Genomic DNA, 20,047 nt, shown 5'->3' on the forward strand with positions numbered 1-20,047 from the left:
TCAGATCTGTGCTGCCAATCTGCTCCCCCTAGTCGGGGCGCGCACAGCCCTCACCTCCGGTGTCAGGCCCACAGCTCAACTGCTCTTCCAGACTCCTGCTATCCACCAGTGTCTCTCTGGAGCGTGTTCGGGCCTTCGCAGTGTTCGAGCCCCAGGCCCTCTTGCTGGTGCGCGTCCGGACGCTGGCCTCTCCACTAGTCCCTCCTGCCAGGAGGGTCACCTCCTCACCGGCACCCTCTCATCTGCTGCTAATTCTTATTTCTAGAGGCTGGCTGTGGGGCTCCGGGCTTCGCTATATCCTTCTTTCTAGGCCCAGGTGGCGGAGCACCCCAGTGGCACATCCATTTACACCGCCATCTTGGCCACACCCCAGAAAACCGCTTTTAGGACCCCCTTTGGCAATTTTGAATATCCAGTGATGCCTTTTAACAGAATTGGTATCGCTATGGATCCCCAAAAAGTCAAAGCCATCCTGGACTGGCCATCCCCTTTCATTATAAAGGAGATGCAATGTTTCATAGGTTTAGCCAACTTTTATCAGCAATTCATTAAAGATTTTGCTCAGCAAACAAGTTTTCTCACAGACACTTTAAAGAAAGAAAGTCTCTGTAATGGATTCTGTTGGGCTGAATCTGCTGAGGCAGCCTTTCAGGATCTGAAACTAACCTTTACACAGACTCCTATCTTACAGCCCCCTGATACATTTAAAAGATTTGTAGTTGAAACTGATGCGTCTGACAGAGCGATAGGGGCTGTACTCTTGCAAAGACACGATGAAGATGGATTAGAACACCCAGTTTTTTATTTATCACATATTCTGGACAGATTCTGAACATAACTACTCGGTATTGGAGTGAGGATTACTTGCTTAAACGTGGCCTGGACTGAATGGAGACAGTTCCTAATGGGGACCAAAGAACCCTTTGAGGTCAGGACTGATCATCAGAATCTACTATGCCTTCGAAACATTAAATGCCAGAATAGTCGACAGGCACGATGGGCATTCTTCTTTAGCCAATATGATTTTTCCATTACTTACAACCCTGGACCACAGAATGTCATAGCAGATGCCTTATCTCATTGGTATCCAGAGGGTGTGACTATTCATACACAGCACATTATAGAACCCCATCGGATCATTTGAGTGGTACAATCCTTGATGGACCGAGTGTTATCTGAATACGTTGTACTTAGTAAAGAAGAATGGGAGACATTGAATCACCAATTGAGGAAAACCAAGGGATATTATCACCATGAAAGAGCGTTAGTCGTCCCTTCCAAAAAAGTGCAAATAGAAGCATTAAAGATGTGTCACAATTCACCTGTTCCGGGTCATCATGGAATCAAGGCAACTCAAGAACGAATCCTTCGATCTTTTTGGTGGCCTACAGTTATAAAAGATGTTAAGACCAATGTCTCTTCTTGCCCTGTGTGTGCACAAGCCAAGATATCTCATATTAAACCTGCTGGATTATTACAACCTTTGCGTGTTCCACCATTCCCATGGCATACTATATCTACCGATTTCTTATGTTCCCTACCATCCTCTGCAGGGAATACTGTGATCATGGTCACTGTATATTCTTTTTGAAAGATGCTCATTTTACAGCATTAAAGAAACTACCCACTGCTCAGGAGTTGAGTCACATATTTTTACAGGAAATTTTTCATCTTCACGGTCTCCCTGAAGTCATAATTTCTGACCGAGGCCCCCAGTATGTTTCACGTTTTTGAAAGCAATTTTGTAAATTATTGCATATGGAGGTAGCCTTAGCCTCTGGTTTCCACCCTCAAACGAATGGGCAGACAGAACATCTAAATCAGGGACTCAAGCAGTATCTTCGTTGTTTCTGTAATGCAATTCAAAGTGACTGGTCCCAATATCTATCCTTAGCAGAGTTTTCATACAACAATACGGTGCACAATGCATTGAAGGCAATCCCTTTTTTTGTACGTATGAGTGTCATCCCAGGGCCTTCCCTTTAGTGAATATGGAGACTTCATCTGTTCCAGCTGTGACCTCTTTGTCCCGTTGTCTTTGTAGTGTCCGAAAGAAGATACGTTCTAATTTGCTGGCTGCAGAACATCTCATGAAGAAAGCTACTGATGTAAGACGACGTCCTTCTCCCTTGTATCATGTTCAGGATAGGGTCTGACTTTCATCAAAACTTTTGCCCCTTCATTTGTCCACAAACAAATTTAAACCTCGATATTATGGTCCTTTTAAGATCATACATATTGTAAATATGGTTTCCTTCCATCTGAAGTTGCCTCGGATGTGGAAGATACACCCAGCATTTCACGTCTCACAATTGAAACAATATGTTTTTGATCCTTTTCATAGACATCACGCTGGTCCTCCTCCGCTGTTCGTGGATAATGAGCCTGAGAATGAGGTACAAGAGATATGTGATTCACATTTTTTCAGAACTGTCTTCAATTTTTGATACATTGAAAGGGTTACCCTCTTAGTGACTGTTATTGGGAAGATGCCTCTTCTGTCCATGCTCCCCTTCTTGTTTGTAAAATTTTCCTTCTTTTTCCTGCTAAACCTGGGGCTCTGGAGGGCTAGCGGGGGGGAACCTACTGTTTTGCCGTGGGTCGGTAATCCGCCTGCGGTGCTTCATTCTCGTTCAGCGGGGAGGCCCACGGTCTGATTTTCAGCTCATCTTGCCTGCCACGGGATGCCTGTTACCCCACAGCGTCAATTTCTGGTGTGGCGGCAAGGTCGAGTCGCGGACCTCGCCGTGGGTGTGGTTTGCTCTGTTCTTGAGTCGCGGGTGCCCCTCGCGACTCATATATAATACTTATCTGTTTCTTGGTTCTTTTGCTGTCCGTCCTTCTGGTGATGGGGGCCATGCTTTCCTTGCCCCAGAATGCTTGTCTATCCCAGCATGCACTGTTCTTTCCTTTTACTAGTCCCTTTCCAAGATGGCGTTTTACCTAATTGTTCCTATGATACTTTCCCAACTTAATATGGCATTTTTCCTTTTTCCTGTTTGTTCACTTCCTGTTTCCTGGTATATAAGGGGCTTGAGTTTCTTTCTTCTTTGAGTTGCAACACTCCTGATTGGTGGTGGTCCTCACTCCTGTTTGTTCCTTCTGTGGATTGTTCCTGCCTTATTTTTTCTGCAGCTTCCTGTTGTTCCAGTTCTTGGAGTCCTGAGTTCTGCTGTGCCTGTTCTGATTTTCTGGATTTCCTTCCTGGAGTTTTTTTCCCTGGTGGTTTTTCCTCTGGAGCTCCTTCTGGAAGACAAGAACTGCCTTGGCTTTCATTTTGCTACTGGAAAGGGTCACCCCTATCTTGGCTAGACCAGGATGCGCAACACCCAAAGTCGTACTCCACCTACATCTGACAGAGGCGGTAAAAGAAAGTCAAATCATGACACCAAGCACAAAATAAGCAGGAAGCGAGAAGAAACACTCCAGGCAGCAACAGAGGATGCAGTGGTCCGAGGTGTGGAAGGCGCACGACAGTTCAAGCGGATCGTCACAGGGCCCACTTAACAATTGCGCAGCAGGATGGGCAGCATGGAGCATTACGTTTGGGCAAGATTGGATGGTAATACATGTGAGGCGTTCAAAAACTGATCACCTGGGCAAAGGGAAAAATGTAAGGTTAAATTGCCTGGAGTGCAGCAGGCAATGCCCGTTATGCTTGTTGAAGCCTTATGTAGGTAAAGACCCCCGCCAAACGAGCTGTTATTTCAGCACAAGGATGGTACCTACCTGAGCAGGCTCCAATTTGTGGCAGTCACGAGGATGGCACTGGAAAAGATCGGCCTCAACCCCAGAAGTTACAGCTCCCATTCCTTCAGAATAGGTGCAGCAACACGGCAGCAGCCCACGGCTAGATGAAAGGAGCATCAAATGCACAGAGCATTGGAAATCAAGAGCTTTTAAAGTATATGTGAGGCCTTCCAGCTCCTAATCCTGCTTCTCTTTCTACAGACCCAGGTGGGGAGTGCCGGACAGCGTGGGTCATTCATTCGTGGCCAGAGCACAGAAGTGGGCAGCAGCACGGAACACTTATAGGGGCTTATTGTTGCATAACACAAAGGTAAAGTGATTAGGTCAGCCAGACATGAGGTGGGCACAGTTGTTACCAACTCTAACTAAGGCACTCAACACGGAAAGGCAGCCAAACGCAGTGATGATACAAATGGGGGAAAATTACCTTGTAGACTTGGTAGAAGGGAGCTACTGGGGGACATGAAGGCAGGGCTAACAGAAGTAGCACGCCTGGTGCCCCTGGGTGAGATAATATGGTCAGAGATCATAGCCAGGGAGACGTGGCGAGGGGCCTGGGATGCCTGGGCGGTAGAGCGGTCGAGGAAGAAACTAAACATCACCATGTCCAAGCTGTGCAGGGCTAACGGGTGGGGGTTTGTGAGGCATGGCCTGATCAATTTGCGGTCAACGGGGTATCGAGCGGCAGATGCTGTACACCTGTCAGTAGTAGGGATAGATATGTTTTTCCTTAACATAGTAGGGGAACTGGAGCATCAGGGATTCTCCTAAGCAGGAAAGGGGGAGCTGTCCGCTGTGGGGAAACCACTGGCAGTGTGGCAGAAGGGTGCAGTCAGCAGGAGGAGATAAAGGTGGTCATTACAACCCTGGCGGACGGTGTTAAAGCGGCGGTAAGACCGCCAACAGGCCGTCGGAAAAAAAATTGAAATTACGACCATGGCGGAAACCGCCAACAAAGACAGCCACTTTAACGCTCCGACCTCCACGGCGGTACAAACAAACAGCATGGCAGTCACCGCCAGCAGATAGGCGGAGGATAATGTACCACCCACAGTATCACAACCTACCAATCCGCCACCTATTCCGGGGCGGATTCACCGCAAACAAAAACACGGCGGAAACAGGACTTCGAAGGGAAAACGCTCACCTCTACACACCTCACGAGGAACCAGGACGCCATGGAACCTGAGCTTCACATTTTCCCTGCCCTTATCTTCTTGCTCCTCCAGGAGCACGAACGGCGGCAGCGAAGACCACAGTGAGTACTGCACCTACTACACAGGGGAGGGGGAGGGAAAAAACAGGCACACACACGCAACACGCAACACCCCCACCCTCATCCACTACAACACACACACTAACACAGCATGATACATTACAGTTACACCCCCGAACCCCCCGGAAGATTGCAAAGACAAAAGGAAATGAGTGTAACCATTGTAATATATTAAAATCCAGTACGCAAAAATATATATACACTATTAACAAATATATACACCAAGAACAGTAGTCCAGGTATTGCTCCATTGAAGTCCGTGGAACACTGGGCCCACACGGCTTGGACGAGCCCTACACTCAATACCCATACATGACAGAGAGAACACTGCAGGGGCATCAGATAGCAATAAAACAGGCACCTCAGGGGGAAGGGAAAGGGGGGGCACCTCAGCCGGTTGAGTGCACGACGCCAAATCCACGAGGGGGCCACATGCCCACTGTCCAATCCTGGGGAGTGCAAAGCCACAGTCTCTCAAGTCTCTACAGTTGGTGGGTTGCCCACTGTTCAATCCTGGGGAGTGCAAAGCCACAGTCTCTCAAGTCTCTACAGTGGGTGGGTTGCCCACTGTTCAATCCTGGGGAGTGCAAAGCCACAGTCTCTCAAGTCTCTACAGTGGGTGGGTTGCCCACTGTTCAATCCTGGGGAGTGCAAAGCCACAGTCTCTCAAGTGGATAACAGTCTACACTGGTTCTGGAGGGGGCTTTGTGCCCAGAGTGCTTCATCCTGCCAAGGACTGAGGTAGTGGATGTAAATCTCCACTGGTTCTGGAGGGGGCTTTGTGGCCAGAGTGCTTCATCCTGCCAAGGACTGAGGTAGTGGATGCCTTTCTCCACTGGTTCTGGAGGGGGCTTTGTGCCCAGAGTGCTTCATCCTGCCATGGACTGAGGTGGTGGATGTAAATCTCCACTGGTTCTGGAGGGGGCTTTGTGCCCAGAGTGCTTCATTCTGCCAAGGACTGAGGTAGTGGATGCCTTTCTCCACTGGTTCTGGAGGGGACTTTGTGCCCAGAGTGCTTCATCCTGCCAAGGACTGAGGTAGTGGATGTAAATCTCCAATGGTTCTGGAGGGGGCTTTGTGCCCAGAGTGCTTTATCCTGCTCGTGGCGGACACAGTAGCGTCAGTGCCCTTGGCGCTCATGGGCCAGCGGTGCTTGTGGCGGCAGTGTCCTTGGCAGCGGTGCTTGTGGCGGAGGGGTCCTTGGCAGCGGTGCTTGTGGCAGCGGTGTCCTGTTCAGCGGTGCTTGTGGCGGCGGTGTCCTGTTCAGCGGGGTTTGTGGCGGCGGTGTCCTTGACAGCGACTCAGCTGCTGGCGGTCCCTTCTGGCCCAGCGGGGCTGGTGCTGGCGTTCCCTTCTGGCCCAGCGAGGCGGTGCTGGCGGTCTCTTCTGGCCCAGCAGGGCTGGTGCTGGCGGTCCCTTCTGGCCCAGCGGGGCTGGTGCTGGCGGTCCTTTCTGGCCCAGCGGGGCTGATGGCGGTGGCCTCCTGGGCAGCGGGGCTGGTGCTGGCGGTTCTTTCTGGCCCAGCGGGGCTGATGGCAGTGGCCTCCTGGGCAGCGGGGCTGATGGCGGTGGCCTCCGCCGTGCTGCTCTTCCCAGACTTGCTGAGTTTCTTGTGCCCCTTCCCCACCTTGGAAGGTGTCACAGTTGACTCCACAATCCCACCTGTATCCCTTGGAGCGGCTTTGGTGGCTGGAGTCTTCCCCCTCTCCCGCCGGGCACTGGCCAACTTTGATGCTTGACAGGTGGGGGACTGTCCGTGCTGTGGCTCCTTGCCACACTGGCTGCCCTGCTGCCTGGTACACTCTAGAATCCGGTGACTACTGGCACCACTGGTCCCGGAGATGTTGTGGCTGAGGTGCTAGGTTGGGACCTGGAGAGTCGAGCCCTAGGAGACTGACGGGGTGGGGGAGGTGAGGGAAAGAGGTCAAGGGTGGACAGGAAAAGTTTTTGGAGAACACTGGGACAGGTAGCTGGAGGAGGTTTGGGAGTGGAGGAAGAGGTTGTGGTTGTAGGAGGTGTTCGTTTGGTGACTTTGGGTGAAGGTGCATGCGCTGGAGGCTGTCGTGAGGTGGATGGCTGTTGGGTGGGTGTGTGCCTGCGTTTGTGTATCTTGGGAGGTGGCACCACATACACACTGGAAGAGGACACAGGGGACGTGTGAATGGTAGTGGGGGTGGTGACTGCACGTGAGCGGGGTGTGGTGGTGTGTGTGCTGGTGATGGAAGTAGTGGCTATAGATGTAGTGCATGCAGGTTTGAGTGGAGACGAGACAGGGAGGGAGGAGGGAGACGAGGAGGAGGGGGACACAGTGGAGGCAGTGGATGTTGACGTGTCTGCATGTGTGTGATGCTTGCGTGAGTGCCTGTGGGATGTGTGGTGCTTATGTTTCCCAGAGCTTCCCTTGTGTGTTGACGTGTGTGCATGCTGGTCTGATGGTGTGCTTGGGGTAGGCTGAGGTACAGGGGTGTGAGTCTGGGTGGAGGCAGGTGGAGGGGGGAGGCTAGAGACAGGGACAATAGCTTCCATCAGTGCTGAGGCCAGAGTCTGAAAAGCTCGCTGAAGGGCTGCCTGACCAGAATGAATGCCATCCAGGAATGCATTTGTTTGTTGCAACTGCCTCTCTACACCCTGGATGGCATTCAAAATGGTAGACTGCCCAACAGTGAGGGACCTGAGGAGGTCAATGGCCTCCTCACTGAGGGCAGCAGGGGTGACTGGGGCAGGGCCTGAGGTGCCTGGGGCGAAGGTGATGCCCACCCTCCTGGGTGAGCGGGCACGGGCAAAGGCTGAGGGGCTGCTGGGAGGGCGGTGCTGGTAGGGGGGGTGGCGGCTGTACCTGTAGATGCGGGGGCAGAGATGTGGCCACCACCACAAGGGAGCTCCCATCAGAGGACGAGTCTGTATCACTGGTCTCAGCTCCTGTCCCCGCCGTGGACCTCCCCTCGCCCTCCGTCCCACTGGTGTATTCAGACTCTGTAGTGTCACCCTCCAGGGCCATGTGGGATGCAGCTCCCTCCTGCTCCGGTGCCACTGCTCCTCCGCCTGATGATGCTAATGCACACAAGAACAGGGAGACCACAAAAAGGGGGGTATCGACAGAAGAAAGACATGTTGAGTGCATGCATTACCGCTACAGTTGGCGAACAAGACAGACACAGAAGCCCCCTGCACTACGCCGCACACTTGGGGTCCACTGTTCAATCCCTGGGACATGGCCTACAAGGCTATGGCCGACATCTGCACACATGGATGTCACAGAAGCTTGACTAGGTGTAGTTGCCACTGTACACAGGTGGGGTGGCACAGGGTCTGCCAGAAGAAGGGGACCTAACTAGCACACTCGCCCTGGCCTAGGGAAACCCACAGCCCACCTCCCCCACCCAGATACCTCCACTGCGCGCTGAATCAGCTGAATGAGAGCGTACTCACCCCCTTGTGGCTGCTGTGATGCCCTCAAGTGCCCATCCAACTCCGGGTACACCACCGCCAGGATCCTGAACATCAGGGGGGGTCATGGTGCGACGGGCACCCCTCCCACGTTGGGAGGCCATCCCCAGCTGGGCCTCCGCTGTCTTCTTGCTCCAGCGGCGAATGTCCTCCCATCTCTTACGGCAGTGGGTGCTCCGTCTGCGGTAGACCCCCAGGGTCCGGACGTCCTTGGTGATGGCACGGCAAACATCCTTCTTCTGCTGGGCGCTGACCTACAGGAATTGTACAGGGGAAAAAGAGAAGTTATTACCAACTGCACTGTCACAGTCATTGGCCCCCATCCCTACCCTTGCCATGTGGCACATGCACTCACTGTAGTTCCATGAACGCCTCATTCTCCCCCCCCCTATCTTTCATCCACCCCACTCCCCACAGGCATAGCCCATACAACATGCTCCCAGTGTACTTACTTGTTTGTCTGGAGGACCGTAGAAAAGCATGTACTGGGGGAGGACCCCATCTACGAGTTTCTCCAACTCCTCCGATGTGAAGGCAGGGGCCCTTTCCCCAGACGCACGAGCCATTGTCTCTTCCAGACTGAGGTAACAGCAGCACTTGCAGTGTAGGTCCTCTCCTGTCGAAGATCAGGTATCGAGTGATTGAACAGACAGAAAATGGCGGTCACGTCCGCGGCGGTGCGTACCGTCACCGCCGGCGTACATCGTCATTGGTTCCTGGGACCCATAGGGTCCAATGTTAACCAATGCAGAATTGCGCTGTGGTCTTCGACCACCTACCGCGACGGTGTACAACGGCAGCGCAGTTACCTCACATCCCATTGTCCCACTTTACAGGTCAGGCAGCCGCCATTTCAGGGGCCCACATGGCTTAATTTTTAACTGTGTCACACATACCTAGGCCTTGCCTCAACACTCCTACATCCAAATTTCGGATTATGATTCGTGTTCTGTGTAAGATGTGGGTACGTACCTCTGAGTTGGTGGACTCTGTGTTCGCTGTTGTCCTTCATAGGCACCGTCCGCTGGGACATGTGAGGAGATGGCGGCATCCTCCAGTGTACAGACCGCTGGTTGACCTGTCGACAGTGAAGGAAAGACATGTGATCATCACCTACAGGCTTGATCGTGCCACAATCCTGGAACTGTGTGTCCAGTTGGAGCCAGACCTGATGTCAGCTATCCGCCATCCCACAGGAATCCCCCCTCTAGTGCAGGTGCTGTCAGTACTCCATTTCCTTGCAAGTGGGTAAATTCAAACAACAGTGGCCATAGCATCAGGGATGTCCTAGCCTATGTTTTCCAACGTGTTGTCCAGAGTGTTGTCTGTCCTGCAGAAACACATGCAGAGCTACATCATTTTCCCTCAGGTGGAGGATTTGCCTACAGTGAAAGGTGATTTCTATGCCCTGGGACATATCCCCAACATCATAGGTGCCATTGATGGGACACATGTGGCTTTGGTACCCCCCGCAGGAGTGAACAGGTGTACAGAAACCGGAAGAGTTATCATCGATGAATGTGCAGATGGTGTGTTTGGCAGACCATTACATCTCCCATGTTAATGCCAAATTCCCTGGCTCAGTCCAGGATGCTTACATCCTGCGGAATAGCAGCATCCCTTATGTGATGGGGCAACTCCAGAGGCACCGTGTGTGGCTAATAGTTGAGGACAAAGACGGTATACAGTGTGAATAGGTGTCTGGGTATGGGGTTGTCCCTACGGGTTAGTGTGTGTCTAACAGTTGTCCCTCGCCATTTGCAGGTGACTCTGGTTACCCCAACCTGTCATGGCTACTGACCCCAGTGAGGAATCCCAGGACAAGGGCAGAGGAACGGTACAATGAGGCCCATTGGCGAACTCGGAGGATTATAGAACGGACTATCAGCCTCCTGAAGGCCATGTTCAGGTGCCTCCATATGACAGGTGAATCCCTATTCTACTCACCAAAGAAGGTATGCCAGATCATCGTGGCCTGCTGTATGCTTCACAACTTAGCTTTGCGATGACAGGTGCCTTTTCTGCAGGAGGATGGTCCAGATGGAGGTGTTGTGGCAGCTGTGGAGCCTGTGGACAGTGAAGACGAGGAAGCAGAAGAAGAGGACATCGACAACAGGAACTCAGTGATCCTGCAATACTTCCAGTGAGACACAGGTAAGAATACATACCTGCCTACTACATGTACTTTAACACCACTACCTCTCTACTGTCTGTCGTTTTCACCCAGTGTATGGTCACTGAGTTGTCACTTTCCCTTATGATTTCACAGATGTGGGTCCCACTGTGTAACATCTGCTTTGTTTCCTCATGGACTAGAGCTGTGTGACATAGGTATGTTGACATTACAATTGTAAGAGCATTTTGTCACTGTAATTGCTAATACACTATTTGGAAATCACAGACAGACTCCAGATTGTTTTGTGCTTTAAGGGTGTTTATTTAAGTGCTCAGTATTGGAGGGTGCTGTAAAATGGTGAGGGGTGATGGTGGAGGAATGTCCATGGCAGAGTCCAGTCTATTAGTCTCACAGGTGCATCGCCCAAAAAGGCATAGGAAGTGGAGCTGGGGCAGTTTGAGGATGGACAGGGTGACAAGGGGGGACAGAAGGATGACAATCAGGGTGGTCTCATTTCTTGGGGGGCGTCTTGGCATCGTTCTCTGTCTTTGTCCTGGATCTCAGGGACCGTTTGCGGGGTGGTTCTCCCTCTGCAGGGGGTGGGGTGCTGGTTGTGGTCCTGTGGCGGTGCCTCCTGTCCACTAGCGCCGGCGGAGGTGGTGGGAAGTTCATCGTCCAGGCTAGTGTCAGGGGCCCCTTGTTGTGCCACAGTGTCCCTTCTGGTGTTGAGGACTTCCTTCAGCACCCCTATGATGGTGCCCAGGGTGGAATTGATGGATCTGAGTTCCTCCCTGAAGCCCAAATACTGTTCCTCCTGCAGCCGCTGGGTCTCCTGAAACTTGGCCAGTACCGTTGCCATTGTCTCGTGGGAATGGTGGTAGGCTACCATGATGTTGGAGAGGGCCTCGTGGAGAGTGGGTGCCGGGCCTGTCCTCCCCCTGTCACACAGCAGCCCTCCCAGTTCCCCTGTGTTCCTGGGCCTCTGTCCCCTGGACCGTGTGCCCACTGCCACTGCCCCCAGGTCCCTGTTGTTGAGGTGGTGGGTTAGCCTAGGTTCCCTGTAGTGGTGGACACACTGCTGATTGACGTGTCCTGGGGACAAAGGTATGGGCCCGCTGGGTGGGTGCTGTGCTGGTGTTTCCAGAGGGGGGAAGCTCTGGGCTGGCATGTGACTGTGTCAGGGGAACCGACTGTCCCGAGGTCCCAGATGGGCCGGGCTGTTCATCTAGATCCAGTTGGACAGAGCTGCTGTCATCACTGTGGCCCTCTTCTGTTGGTGGTGTGGACATGTCTGGACCCTCCTGTCCGGTGACATTGGGTAAGGGTCCTGCAGGGGTATAAAAGGATGTTTATTGCATCTGTGTGTGCCATGGTGTGCAATGGGTGGGTGACCGTGTACCCCAGTGCTTGCATTCCTGTGTGGGACCGTGTGTTATGGTGATTTAGGGGGGTGTATGGGTATGTGCAGTGGCCATGCTTTGGTGATAGGTGTCCATGCTTTGTTGTTGCATGGAGGGCTTGGTGTTGGGATGTGTGGTTTGTGATATTGGGACATTTGTGAGGAGTTGGAGTGATGGGGGTGAGGGCGCGGGTGGGGGTATGTGATGGCATGCAGGTAAGGTGGGGGATGTAATAGTTAAGATTTGCCTTACCAGAGTCCATTCCTCCATCCACTCCTGCGAGGCCCTCAGGATGCAGAATTGCCAAGACTTGCTCCTCCCATGTTGTTAGTTGTGGGGGAGGAGGTGGGGGTCCGCCGCCAGTGCGCTGAACGGCAAGGTGGTGTCTTGAGACCACGGAACGCACCTTCCCCCGTAGGTCGTTCCACCTCTTCCTGATGTCATCCCTATTTCTTGGGTGCTGTCCCACTGTGTTAACCCTGTCCACGATTCTTCGCCATAGCTCCATCTTCCTAGCTATGGAGGTGGGCTGCACCTGTGATCCGAATAGCTGTGGCTCTACCCGGACGATTTCCTCCACCATGACCCTGAGCTCCTCCTCAGAGAACCTGGGGTGTCTTTGCCGTGCCATGGGGTGGTGTGGGTGATGTGTGGGTTGGTGTGTGTAGTGATGTGTGGGGTGATATTTAGTGGTGTGTTGTGTGAGGTGTGTGGAAGTTATGTGGGTGATGGTATTGTGTGCCTGTGGATGATTGGTAGTAGTTTGTAGTGTCTCTCTCTGGCCTTCTTTCGTATTTTGGTCGTAGGGGTTTGTGGGTGATTTCGGTGTGTTTTTTATATTGTAATGGGTGTGTGGGAGTGGTGTGTGTATGTGTATCAGGTGTGTGTATTTCGATTTGTCCAATGTGGCAGTTTTTTGTAAATGTGTGTGTATTTTGAGCGCGGCAGTGTGTTCTGCCAAATGAATACTGCAGTTGAAAGACCGCCAGGTGGATTCGTGGGTCATAATAGTGTGGGCGTATTCCTGTTGGCGTGACGGTGGAGGTTTTGTCATCGGCAGTTTATCACTGACCTTTGGTGTGGCGGACTTGTGTGGGTGTCTGAATTTTGGCGGGTTCCGAGCTGTGGGTCCTAATAGCTGTGACGGAATTCCGCAGCCGCAGCGGTGTGTTGGCGGTCTTCTGCACGGCCATAAGCGGCTTTTACCGCCAATGTTGTAATGAGGGCCAAAGTGTTTTAAAGTGGAAAAAGTACCCCACAGTGCCTCTGGGATGCCTGACGGCAGGGGCTGTGAGGGGCAGACATGTCTTGGTAGAAAAGAGGGGCAGCAGCAGGTGTGCACAGCACTTGCGGCCCAGGCAAAAATCAGGACCACCCACAAGAACTTGGAGCAAGGGAAGCCTAGCAGCTGCCACACACTGAGACCCCGAAGAGCTCAACAGATAATAGTGAAAAGGACCATTTGCATGGGGCGTGTGATAAACCATCATGTCATGTGTTGTTAAGCATTAACCTTTTGTGTTAAATAAAGTACTGCAGTCGTGTATAGTCAACAATGCCTCCAAAGTGTTGTTTGGAAGGAGAGAGGTTGGGAAGAAGGTGGGGCCGTAAGGGAAGTTTATTGCCCGTCTAGGGGGAATTACACCAGTGGACGCTACTTTGGCTCAGCCGGTGTAATGATTTACCTGATAGCATAGCCATATTCATGGTGGGACATGCTACATCTAAGGAGGAAAAACTTGCACTGGACCCTTCAAATAGAGGCCACTCCACATCTGGTAAATTACTTTTTTCCACTTTGGGAATTTAATGAAAACAACAAAACATTGCTGAATGAGTGAAACAAACACAGTGCCTTTGGTGGAGCACGGAGGTGGGCATCTGAAAATTTGATGAGTGGGGAAGTGGCTTGAAGCTGATATGGTGGCAGCAGGCTGAGCAGGCTCTGCACTGCCATTTATATCCTTTGAATATCCTACCCTAAACCTGCAAAATACCAACAGGCCAAGTTACATCCGAGCCCGACTGGGTCCCAAAAACTGCACTGAGGGGCCGTGGAGGGGGCTAGAGGTGCAGGACTACTGAAATCAAGGAGGTTACCTGGGATGAATTGACACAGGACAGAGGCACAGGAGACCATCCGGCCACTACTCATGGGATCCAGAGCAGTGAGTAGAGGCCTCAGGCAGACCCGTGAACTGGGACAGGGTGCAGGGATGAGGCAGAGACAGCAGGCATACCCCAGGAGGAACACTGAAGGTGAGTGGGGGAGTCCTGCCTCCCTACCAGCCGAGCCAGAGAGGGACCCTGTGAGGTCTGGGCCCAACAAGACCTGGAGCAGGGAGGAGAGATCTCCTAAATAAGGGCCTGTACAGGACAGAGAGCTGGCAGGTGGCCCTTTGTCCCTCTCACAATAAGTGATTGTGACGGAACAGTGAAAAGCACACAGGGCAAAAATGGCCTGGACCATATGAAAGGAAGTGCCACACTAAGAAAGATTCTCTGAAGGAGGTGCATTTCTTTCACACCTAGGACCCACTGAAAGGGCAGCGAGGGGGCCATTGTAGATCTCAGTATGGGCCATGAGACAGGCGGTGGCCCACAGACATCATGAACATCGCTTTCTCTGCAGGTGGACTGTGAGCGGGCCGACCTCTCTCTTCATCTGCTGCCCTGAGTTGTGGGGCAACCAGGCATATCCTGGGCCCACCGGATTGAGAGAGGCCTGTGGAGGGCTGGTGGTGGCTCCTGGACCTTCTGCAGCGCACATTCCTCTGTTGCACTGTTTCCCACACCATGGTGGAGGATAGGGCACCAGTCCCTCAGCCAAGAGAAATAGATACATTTGCTAAGGCCCACTCCTCCCTCTGATGGGCAGGGGGCTGGGTTGGTGTAGGGAGCTCCCATGCAGCCCAATGAACACATTTCTCCAGCTGTGATACTCCAGGCAATTAAAGACTTACATAAAGTTCTTACAGAAAAGATTGGGGTAGTAGGGGTGGAGCTGTCCCTCCTCTGGCAGGACCTGCAGAACCTCTTGGTCTACACAAGTGAGGTGGAGACCCGAATTTTGACCCTGGAGCAGGAGGTGAGCCCCGCTCTCAAGGAAATCAAATGGCTGTGGAACAACAAGGAGGGCGGAAGGTGGAGAGGGAAGGTCACATCGTAATAACCTCTGGATTGCGAGATTGCCGGTGGCCGCAGAAGGCCAGAGGGCTTCTTCACTGACTGGTTCAGACCCTGGATTGGGGTGGTGGATCTGTCCCCTTGCTTTATCCTAAAAAAGGGCCACCGAGCACTGATGCTCAGACCTCCTCCCGGGGCTCCACCTCACCAAGTCATTATTAGAGTACTCAGTTAAGCCGGCAGTGATGTGATCCTACAACAGGCAAGACTGCAAACAAACCTGCACTGTGTTAATGTGAAAGTTCCTCAATAATACCTATACCAACAAAGTGCAGACTCAAAGCAAATCCTTCCTGGAGGTAAAACAGAAGCTCATAAGCTTACAGTTGCAATACATGTTGCTATTTCTGCTAGACTAAAGGTATTATTTCAAAGAAAGGCCTTTTTCTTTGACACCCCAAGTCTGCCTGCAACTGGCTGGAAAAGCAGACGTCACTCCCCAGAGTCTTCAGAGCTCCCATGATGAGTGGGGTAACTCAGGCCATAGCACAGGCCACCCCCTGCCACTGTGCAACTCCAAATGGAGACAACAAGGCTCAAGGAAGCATTGTGGTAAGGATAAAGGCTCATCCTATGCAGACTCTGGAGGGGAGACTGGTCATGGACCCCCTTGAGGATTGCGAATGGTGTCGTAGTTTGACTCTTACTCAAGGCAAGACTGCTGGTTTAAGGATGACAGTACTTATGTTTGTAGGAGACTATGCCAGTCCTACAACAAATCCAACCCTCCTGGCTCACTTCACGTGGAAGCTCACAGTAGATGGTGCCATCAGTCTGTGTTGTGTTGGTGTAGAAAACAGCCAAATGTTGGACAGGTGTTGTCGTTCTAGTAACAAGAATCAGCAAGAGCTGATTTTCCGCCCTTCCACGGTCGAGGAGGTATTTGTAGCATCCTTTGACATTCTTGTATAGTCAGAAGTAATGTTGTTATTTCTGCTTTGAAGAGGTATGTCCTGTTGGATAGTGAGAGGGGACCGGGAACTGCCCAAGGGACCTCTGGGTCTACTGTGCAGGATTGACCACATGGTGAAGTTTGACGTCGTCAATGGAAATTAATCTGTTAGCTTTGGAACCAGGTAGCAGTGGTAGGATGACAGTTCTGGTACCTTATACTCCCTGGACTGGGACCGGTGCTCTATAGGATGGCCCGAATTCTTTTTTCACAGCAATCTTCTCACAAACCAGATCCCCGACTTTAGGAATCCAGTCAGTGGAAGTATTTGGTAAATCCTTTATTCCTAAGGTGGCAGCACTGGTTGATGATTTATCATCACAAAATTGCTGAAGCTCCAGTAAGACAGTGAGACATTCATTTATGTCAAAAGGTGTATCTGCTGCCACTAAACCAGGGCCATCAAGATCTGGGACATACATAAGTATCCCAAAGAGAACCTCATAGGGAGTGGAACACCCCAAGGACCGTCTTGGCAGATTATTCAGTGCTCTCAGGACCCCATCTAGGTGATGTAGCCAACTGCAGCCAGAACTTAATACTCTAGCTGTTAAGGACTGCTTTAGATCACGGTTCCTCCTCTACATGACTGAATTTCCCTCAGGTGGTATGGTGAGGAGCAATGGAGTTCAACACCCATCGTCCTCATGGTGTCCCTGAATGCCTTAGAGTCAAAGGCAGGGCCCTGGTCTGAATGGAATGCTGCAACCGCATATGTATAGATAAAGATCAGCAAGTCTTTTATAACAGTTGGAGCGTCAGCCGACCGCTGTGGCCATACCCACAGAAATCTAGAACAAGAATCTGCAGCAACTAAGATGTATTTGTATGCACCATGAGGTTGAAGGGGACCACAGTGCTCCAGGTACACACATTGTAGTACAAAAGGATGATGGTTGGAGTGCTGAACAATGCAAACACTGATCTGGGTTTAATCCCTCGTTCTTTTGCTCACCATCCCGCCCCAGTTTGGACCCAGCCATATGCAAATCAGTCTTGACCCTGTTCCCTCCTGGCAACAGTCCAGCCCAAACTGCCAAGCCAGGTCCTCCCTGGACCAAAAACAAGCATCCTGGGACCGGTTTCAGGGTTTCACCCTTCATCAGCCAGGCTAGCTTGAATCCAGTGGCACAGTGAGCAAGGGACCCACGTCTGGGCATACCCTTCCCACTAAGGGCAACTTTAGCAACACAAAAGGATGATGGTCGGAGTGCTGAACAATGCAAACACTCACCCCGAGTCACAGATCTGGGTTTAATCCATCATTCTTTTGCTCACCATGCCACCCCAGTTTGGACCCAGCCATATGCAAATCAGTCTTGACCCTGTTCCCTCATGGGAACAGTCCAGCCCGAACTGCCAAGCCAGGTCCTCCCTGGACCAAAAACAAGCATCCTGGGACCGGTTTCAGGGTTTCACTCTTCATCAGCCAGGCTAGCTTGAATCCAGTGGCACAGTGAGCAAGGGACCCACGTCTGGGCATACCCTTCCCACTTAGGGCAACTTTAGCAACACAAAAGGATGATGGACGGAGTGCTGAACAATGCAAACACTCACCCCCAGTCACAGATCTGGGTTTAATCCATCGTTCTTTTGCTCACCATGCCAGGGAAGACCTGGCCTAGCAGTTCGGGCTGGACTGTTCCCACGGGGAACAGGGTCAAGACTGATTTGCATATGGCTGGGTCCAAACTGGAATGGCATGGGCAGCAAAAAAACGATGGATTTAGGCCCAGATCACTGTACTGGGGGTGAATGTTTGACAATATTCAGCATTCCGTCCATCACTTGTTGTTTTTGCATTTGTCGCCCTAAGTGGGAAGGGTATGCCCAGACGTGGGTCCCGTGCTTCCCATGCCACTGGATTCAAGCTAGCCTGGCTGATGAGGGGTGAAACCCCGAAACCGGTCCCAGGATGCTTGTTTCCAGTCCAGGGAAGACCTGGCCTAGCAGTTCGGGCTGGACTGTTCCCATGGGGATCAGGGTCAAGACTGATTTGCATATGGCTGGGTCCAAACGGGAATGGCATGGGCAGCAAAAAAACAATGGATTTAGGCCCAGATCACTGTACTGGGGGTGAATGTTTGACAATGTTCAGCATTCCGTCCATCACTTGTTGTTTTTACACACATTGTAGTGGCCTATTGGACACTAAGAGGGATGTCTGAGGTGGGCGTTTGATGTTGGAGCCCAACAAAAGACATATTGTTTTGTTTGTTTGTATAGACCGGGCCACCAGAAGCGTGTCTGTAAGAGTGTTACTGTGGCCGAAATACCGGCATGAGCAGAAGCGACACCCTCATGCGCTGCCTTTATTAGATCTAATCTTTGGTCTTGGTTAGATATCGCTCGATCTCCAACCCCAGGAATTGTTGCATAAGCAACATTCCGTGCACTGATGTGGTAAGAATATTTTATAGGGTATGCTTTTGGAAGAGGCTTGCCTTCAGTCAAACCTTTCACGGCAGTCAGAATTTCATTATCCAATCTCGTCTGAGAACGAGTCACTGCAGCCACAGAAGCCATAGCTACTGCAGATTTAGCTGCTTCATCAGCCAATGTATTGCCAATAACGTGTACTCCTACATGTTGGTGGCCCAATGTATGTACTACATGGGCACAAAGTAGCTTATCCTTAAGATCAGCCACCCTCCTCCACAGAGTTCTGTGTTTTATGGTGGTCCCTTTGGAGTCTCTAAACCCGTTCGATCGCCAACAATTAAGATAATCATTGTGGGACTGGACGCAGTAGTATGAGTCACAGACAATTAAGGTCAGTAATCCTGGCTCTCTACGTTCGAGCACTAATAAAAGGGCTTTGAGTTCAGCTAACTCCTTCCACTCACAGCTGCGCAAGCGGCCGAGTATTGATGTTTGGTACCTACAGCTGGTTATGCTGAACCATCCGTGGATATGACAGTATGGTATCTGTCAAGTGGCAAATTATCTAGAGGAGCGGGGTACTCCTGTTCGTATTGGAGAAATTCTTGTGTCAGGAGTTTTGGATCAAAGATGTAGTCAACATCGGTGGCAGTCAGGGAGGTTGCCCACTGAATCCAACGTGGATGTAATGCTTTAGCATTAGGAACACTTGCTTTGGTCACAGCATCTAAGGCTGGCACCGGGGTAACGACAATAATGCGTTTCCCTTGGGCAAGTGGTCTTTCCTTAATGACAGCCATCTGAACTGCAGTTAGAATTTTTTCTGTAGGTGCAAAACGTTGTTCTGCAGTGGAGTATAAATGTGATTTATATGCTATGGGCACTGTGCCGCCCTCGTTAAAGGTGACATAAGTGAACCCAATGGCACCAGCAATTATTCTGATGGCCAAATTTGTCTTGTTGTCACGGGTGTGCAAGTGTTTTGCTTCTAGCATGTCCTGTTGCAATTCCCTAAGAATGCATGTGTGTTCAACTGTCAAGTGTCTGCTAGAAAAATCAGGGTGTATTAAGTCATAAAGTAGCTTGATACGTTGTGCATAGTCAGGAATGTAAGTTCTGCCAAAATTAAAGAAACCAAGTAAAGACTGTTTCTGTGAGCCAAATGAGAATGCACTCAGGTCATGACTTTCATGTGCTAAGTTTTGGCAGAATTTTTTTTGTTGAAAATATCCAAGGTTGCTTTGTATTTTTTACGCACTATGTTATTAATCAGTGCTGTGCTATGTGAATTTTGTATAGCGAATGTACATGTATGACTGTTTAAGTGTCTGTAATATAAGACTATTATATATGAATGGTCTGGCTTTGCAACAAGAATGATGGGTTATTCATTGCAGAGACACAGGTCTCAATTACTCCCTAGTACTCGAGCTGAGTGAGGATCTCCCTCACCAGAGCTTTTGCTTCATGTTTAACAGGATACTGTGGCTGAGGCTTTGCCGTAGACCTGATAGGTGTTACATGACAAGAGAGTCCTT

This window comes from Pleurodeles waltl, chromosome 3_1 (assembly GCF_031143425.1).
Source record: "Pleurodeles waltl isolate 20211129_DDA chromosome 3_1, aPleWal1.hap1.20221129, whole genome shotgun sequence".
Classification (NCBI taxonomy): Eukaryota; Metazoa; Chordata; class Amphibia; order Caudata; family Salamandridae; genus Pleurodeles; species Pleurodeles waltl.